This window comes from Mus pahari, chromosome 16, assembly GCF_900095145.1.
Source record: "Mus pahari chromosome 16, PAHARI_EIJ_v1.1, whole genome shotgun sequence".
Lineage (NCBI taxonomy): Eukaryota > Metazoa > Chordata > Mammalia > Rodentia > Muridae > Mus > Mus pahari.
In genome coordinates, this window is record NC_034605.1 from 11,474,210 (window position 1) to 11,481,899 (window position 7,690).

Sequence of the window (7,690 nt, forward strand, 5' to 3'; positions counted from 1 at the left end):
GAAATGTAAATAAAGAAAATAATAATAATAATAAAAAAAAAGATAGAAGAGTGAAAAAAAAAAAAAAAAGACCCTCTGCTTTGACCGTGGTTATCATCATGAGAAATTTTTTTTCCTATCTAACACAGGCCCTTCATGAAGTTGTGTTGGTCCTGATGCCTTCAATAAAACAAGTCTCTCTCACTGTGTTCTTTGCCAGCATCACAATTCTGGTCAACTGGGACAGGCCTGACTGACAGGCACTAACAATCACTGATTTTCTTAATCACTGGTAATTTTGTTTTCAAGTCTGTCACTCAATGTGGCCTTTTCCTGACAACCTTAGAAATGGCTTTTGTATACTTAGAAGACGGGATCAAGTAGGCAACATGACGTTAAGTCAGAGTGACATTTTATAAAGCACCATCAAGATACTCAAAGAGCCCAAGATATGAGAGTGGTTGTCCAAATAACATTGAAACATGTTTGACAGTAGATAGTTTATTTAAGATGCATTTAATGTAGGTCTAGAGAGATGGCTCAGTGGTTATAAGCACTGATTGCTCTTCCACAAGTCCTGAGTTCAAATCCCAGCAATCATATGGTAGCTCACAACCATCTATAATGGAATCCAGTGCCCTCTTCTGGTGTATCTGAAGAGAGTGACAATGTACTCACATAAATAAATATTTTTTTTTTAAAAAAAAGATATGTTTAATGCTAAAATAAGAAGAAGAGGTTCAATATAGAAAATACATGAGCAACTTGCATAGTCATTTACAGTCATTACTACATAGTATGTACTATATAAAATTATATGAGAAATACTTTTACATGTACATTTTTACATGTATGTGTATATGCATGGTTACATGTATATGGGTGCTCATAGATAGATAGATAGATAGATAGATAGATAGATAGATAGATAGATAGATAGATAGATAGATATACATGTATATGTAAAGACTCAAAGTTGAAGTCAGATGTCTTATTTGATTTTTCCCTATTTATTGGGCTCTCTCTTGCTTACCCTGGAACGTGATAAATCTGTCTAGTCTGGCTACCCAGCTTGCCATAGAAATCTTCCATCTCTGTCTCTGACTCCTGAGATTCTAAGTAGCTGCCAAGCTTGCTTGACTTTGTGTGGATCCTGGGGGTTTGTACTCTAGTCCTCACACTTGCTCAAAAAAATGCTTTATCCACCGAGTCACCTTCTGCACCCAAGGGAAGCCCTTTTACACAACTAGCAGTTTACTCCATTTCTTTACTCCAGCATCACTACCAACATGGGAGTGACACATTGACTCTAGGCAATAGGGACTTTAGTACTCTATACTGTTATGGAACAACTGTTGTAAATGGCATGCCGATGCTTGAAATAATATACATGGCTTCACTTTATTTAAAACACTGCAGTCTCTCTCAGTTTTTCTTTTCTTTTTTATAAGGCTAACAATTGCCTCATCATTTACATACCATACCTTGCATGAGCAATCCTCAACCTTCATATTACTCTCTTGCCCCTGTTAAAGACTATCCATTTAGAATCCTCGAGGAGAGAGAGACTTTATTCTGATCTCCTTATCCAGTTCCCTGTCAGATGCCTCTCCTTCTGTTACTCTGGGGACTTTCTGTCTTGGTCTCTGTATGTTACATCTACTATTTCATTGTTCAGCCCTCGCTGCTCCACATGTGCCCTCTCACTGAGCTGCTTGTGTCCTGCCTGGCAGCATTTGAGACTTGGAGACTCAGAAGCATCTTAATGAGATCTAGAGGGGGTGCACACACGGAGTAATGTTCTGTAAACAGCAATCAAGGAAAAAAAACAGTAATCAAAAGCCAGACAGAGTGGGGTACATCTTCTCTTGAAGAACAAGCCAGGACCCGACCTTGGTGAGATGTGTGGCAGGAGTATCACTCCTGTGTCTTTCTATGGTGCCGTATTCAGGGCACAATGTCCCAGAATCCATCCATCAGCTGTCCTCAGGATTGGCCTCTGTGGTGTTTGAAGAAAGAACCAGGTTAAAGATCATGGAGAGTCCTAGAAGATGAGAAGTCATGCAGACTTTCTCACACACCAAATGCTAAGATGCTGTCACCAACCTTCGCAGACATTCTCCACTAGAAGTGAGAATCGTGACCCTAGTATTATCTCAGATGGAGGATACATGTCAAGGGCACCCTTGTGCCCAGAAGTTCTTTCTAACTTTAAGCCACTACAAAGACTGGGGACATTTTTACTTACATTCTACCTGATTTTCTCAAGTGAACATATTATTACCTGCTATACAGGGGAGTTGTCACAATTAATGGACACACTGGAGTACACTGTGAAGCAACAGGAATTCTTGTTGCGTGCACACCTCATTACCAGTCCTATCTGATTTCATAGTGGAGGCTCAGTCTGGGAAGAATTGGTACAACTATCCTTGAGGTCTCTGCATTACACTATTTGTTCACCATTTTGACAATTGTACCAGGGCTTGCAGTTGACATCCTGATCAAGTGGACTCCTTCTTGGTAGCCAGCTCCAGTGTTAAGTGAGGAATATTCACCTTTCAAAAGAGCACATGGTAAGTGGAAGCAGGTATAGCTCAGATGTCTCCCTCCATCCCATGTGGTGCTGTTTGCATACTCCTCCCACAAAACAAATATCACATTCTCAACACCAAGTGTCCTAGTTGGGGTTATCACTGCTGTGGTGAAATGGCATGATCAAAGCAAGCTGAAGGGGGGAGGCTTTATTTTTATTTAGTTTACATTTCCAAATCACTGTTCATCACTGAAGGAAATCAGGAAAGGAACTCAAACAGGGCAGGGACCTGGAGGTAGGAGCTAACACAGAGATCTATGGGGGAGTGCTGCTTACTGGCTTGTTCCCACTGGCCTGCTCAACCTGTTTTCTTATAGAACCCAGGACCATCAGCTGAGTTGAGCCCTCCTTCATCAATCTTTGATTAAGAAAATGCCCTACGGGTTTGTCCCTCTCAGATGACCTCATTCTATAGCAAGTTGATGTGAAGCAATTCAGCAAACTAAGGAAGGTAGAAGATGTGTATGAATTTAAAGAATGCCAGGGTAAGGTTCTAAAACTGATGAAGGTTCAGCCTTACATAATGACAAAGAAATTATCAAAACTGGATTAAAAGGTGCTTTTACTCCTTTGTCTGTTATTACTGTGAGGTCTGGGCAGAGGGGCTCCCTGATTTCACAGTTAGTAAATGAACCCAGTGGGTGTGTAGAGAATCCAGTGAAATAGCTGTCCTTAGGCACTTGTTGACTGAAAAGTTTCAATACTTGACTGGAGAGATGATTCAGTGAATAAAGTCTTTGCTGCAGGAAAGTAGGATCTTAGTTTGGACCCCCAGACCTCACAAAAAGCCAGGAGTACCAGTGTGAATCTGTAATCCTGGCATTCTTAGGACACTAGAAGAGATACAGACAGGAAACCGACTATGATCTAACTACCCTGGTACACCCGGCAGTACAAAGAGATCCCATCTTAAAACAGAAGCCAAAGACAAACACGAAATGTTGTGTTCTGAGTTCTATGCACACACAATGGAGTGCATATTTCTTCATACACACATTATATGTACATATGCAAAACATACACACACACACACACACACACACACACACACACACACACACACTGAGAGATGCAAATATGAAAACCCAAAGAACATAAAGAATGCTGCTTTCTTTGTGAGTGTTGGAAATCCCTGCTTTCAAACATGTAATTCCACTAATATTTCTGAAGGAAAATTGAAAAGAAACCAAACACCATGCTGGCCCAAACAATCAAACAATCACTCCATTTGCCTTCGTGCTTTTTTTTTTAAGCCCCTTGTGCAGGCTTCTAACATGAAATGGAACTGACATTGATTCCAATTCATTATGATGTCACCTTTAACTCCTGTGTTTGGAATAAAGCCCTCTCAGCTGCTCGCCAGCAGTGCCTCCCCCGGGAACTGCTCTTTCCAAGTCCTCCCACTCCTTGGCATCTTTCTCCTTTTATTTTTTTTTCTTTGCAAAACAAGAATGAACATTTCCCTTTTGATGGACCACAACAGAAACACCAGACCATCAGACACACTATTTTTTTTTTTTATAACAATACGTCTCAGCAAGTGCAGCTGTTCTTTGAATTGATGTCCTCAGGTGCCTGGAAAAGAGAAGCTCTGCCTTATGTATTCAGGCATCTCAGCATTACTGCTGTGACACAAGACATGGGTGTGGGGTTTAGCTTCTCTCTCTCTCTCTCTCTCTCTCTCTCTCTCTCTCTCTCTCTCTCTCCCTCCCTCCCTCCCTTACTCCCTCTCTTACTCCTCCCTTCCACCCTCCCTCCCTCCCCTCTATCTTTCTTTGTCTCTATCAGCTTCTTTCCCTCTTCCTCCCTCCCTCCTCCTTCCCTCTTAGAAAGTTCTTGGAAAGCTGTGGACGGACATATTGAAGTCAGTACAGAGCCTGCTGCACAAGCATGGGGAATCTCAGTTTGAATGCTCAGCACCAACATATAAAGCCTGTTGTGGTGGTCCACTTCTGCAATCTCAGCGATGCGAAGGTTGAGACAAAAAAAATCCTGGAGGCTTCCTGGCCAGACAGAATATCTGCACTGTTGACGTCCAGGTTCACTGAGAAAAACCTTATAATAGTAATAGTAATAAATAGTAAAATAGTAATGGTAATAATAATAATAAAGTTGAGAGCTAGAGAGATGCAGATAAGAACACTGGCTGGTCCTCCAGAGGATCTGTATTTAATTCCTAGCAGCCCTGTGGCTGTTCATATCTGTACCTCTCTAGTTCCAGGGTATCTGATACCCCTCTTGCCTCCACTGGACACTGGCAAGGCACATGGTGCACCAACATGTGTACATGCAAAACAATAAAATATGTACTATAAAACTAAAGAAACCTTCAAAAACAATGCAGCGAGGAGTAACTGAGAAAGAGAGGTGACATTGATGTCTGACCTCCAAACACATTTGCCCCTACTCACATACGAGCACACACAAGAACATGGATATGCCCAGAAACACACTCAAGAAACCTCTTGCCTTAGTTGGTAGCAGAACCCTTGATAGTCACCCATAGTGCTGAACCAGTCAAGGATTTGGAAAGACTATCATGCAAGATTATAAAAGGAAAACACACTGTGTAAAGATGTGTAATTTAAAAGCAAGGGTCACTTGTTCTTTTAGAAGCAGAACTGGAAGTTTCCTTATTTTAGCTCTGCCTTTGACTTTTTGGGCTACCGCTAGCTCTCTGTCCACAGTGACTCCATGCACCAAGAAATACATTACTCTTAATGATCTTCTCTGGCTTTGTGTTTGGTATCACACTTTAAGGGAGTCACTCTCCTTCTTTATTGTCAATCGCGTTGTGCAAAAAAGATAATGCCATCAAAATGCCATCTTTTAGGCTGCCAATCACTTCTGCCTGGGAAGACTGACACAGCTGGAATGTCACTACATTGATATTTGCCCTCCTGGGTCCTCACACATCATGAAGATTCTGCCAATGCACCTGTTGAAATATCTGGCTTGGGAAACTCAAGTTCCTTCCTGCCCACAAACTTCTTTGATGCCACTGCATATGGATGCTCTGAGCAACAGAAGCACCTATCACACCTGGGATATGCATACCTGGGATAGACTCAGGAGGATGCACCCCAAGGCCAAGGAGTCAATCATGGCCATTTGAAGTACAATCTTTCTATCTCCAGTCTCCTTTTCCTTCTGTTTATTGATATAAATTAGACTTTGCTTCAGTGAGAGGAGAAAAATAAATGACTGAAAATCTATTGTGGGTTGGGGAAATGACTTAGTGAATTAATTGTTTCCTGTGCAAGCATAAGGACCTGCGCTTGATCCAGCAGAACCATAGTATAAATGCCATTCATAGCAGTGAACATCTGTAATCCAGGTGTTGGGGAGATAAAAACAGGGTAGCTAGCCAACCAGTCTAGCTAAATCAGTGAGATCCATGTTCAGTTAGTCTCCAAAGAGTGCACTGAAACACAGCTGAAGAAGATACAAGACATCAACCTCTAGCTCCACATGTAGGCAAATACATAAATGCATGTGAACTAGCACACACACACACACACACACACACACACACACACACACAACATCTCTAAGACAGACAGTGACTTCAGCCTCTTCCAGTTTCCAAAGTCACGTTTTTCTCTAACTCCATGACTGATAGTTGAATATTCTATTTCATATCTGTCATGAAGATTCCAAGCAAGCCAGAATTTGTCTAAATGCTCCATTGTGAAGTAGAAACACATGGAAGAATGCATTTGCGAGATCAAGAATAGCATGTACCTTTTGCAGTATCTTCATATGTTGATAAGAGCTTCCCCATCAAGACAGTGATGAAAGCTTCAGAGAACAAATCTAATCAGAGCCATTTCTCCATGAATACTCTTTCTCACACAGCACACAGAGTAAAGGATGCTGGTTGCCCTATGGAAAATAATTAATCCTCTCTTACAGCACCTGATAGTACAAACAATTTAACTTTAAGAAGGGGGACATCTAGTTTCACAAGATGGTGCTGATTAATTTTCTTACAACTTTCATTTGGTTGCTTACTTATACTGGAAGTCAGCTTTTCAACTGCAAAGATCATAAGACATGAATGCATCAAAGCATTTGCAAAAGAAGGATGATGATGATGATGATGATGATGATGATGATGATGATGATGATGATGATAATGACAATTCTGCCTCAGGAAAAAAAAAAAGATGAAAGGATACTGAAGTTAAAGCCTGCCTTCCACATGCAGGAACATATATAGGCATGCATAAACAAACATGTATATATACACAGATAAAGTCAAAAAGACACAGTATCCACAGCAGCAGCTGCTATGTATCAAGGACAATGTATTGCCAAACATCTCTGCCCCCCCACCCCAGATTGCAAGGTAGAAAAGCAGTAACTATTATTTATGTCACACTGTTGATAGTTAATTGCATAGAAACAACCCATCATTTAAGATGGAGACTTTAACATCCATTCATCGAATGTAATGCAGTACTGTTTAAATCCAACCTGTTTCTCCTCCAATGCATAAATACATGCATGTGCCCACACTCACACACACCAACGAAAAGGGTAGTAGAGAGGCTTGAGCCAGCAGGTATAGAGTTCTTCTCTTTGTACTACTTTCAATTTGAGAAGGCTCTCTTTCTCACTGTTGAGTTTTCTTTGTCCAACTGTTCACTTGGTGGTAGACTTTCCCTAGAACCATGTAGATGCTGACATTGTTTAAAATATCTTCCTAGAGTCCCTCTAACATCCCTGAGTTAGAGATGTGTAAGATCTGCACCACATACTTTTATAAAGTTCTTACGTTGACACGGTGAGCGGATGGGTCTCACAATTTTCACAAAAGCTTTCAAGTCTGGGAAGGAAATGTTTGTTTAGTTTCTTATTTTCAATTATTTGGGGGTTTTGAGTTGTTTTTCCTATATGGTCATACCATATAGGAAATGCTTCATGAAGGAGTGTCTTGTGTTTGGCTGCCACTGTGCTAAAGGATTAAAATAATTGGCATTCATATAATAAATTTGTCTTTAATCTCTATCTGAATCGTAATTGTTGATTTTATGGTAAATGTGAGAAAGAAATGTTTAATCTCTCTCTCTCTCTCTCTCTCTCTCTCTCTCTCTCTCTCTCTCTCTCTCT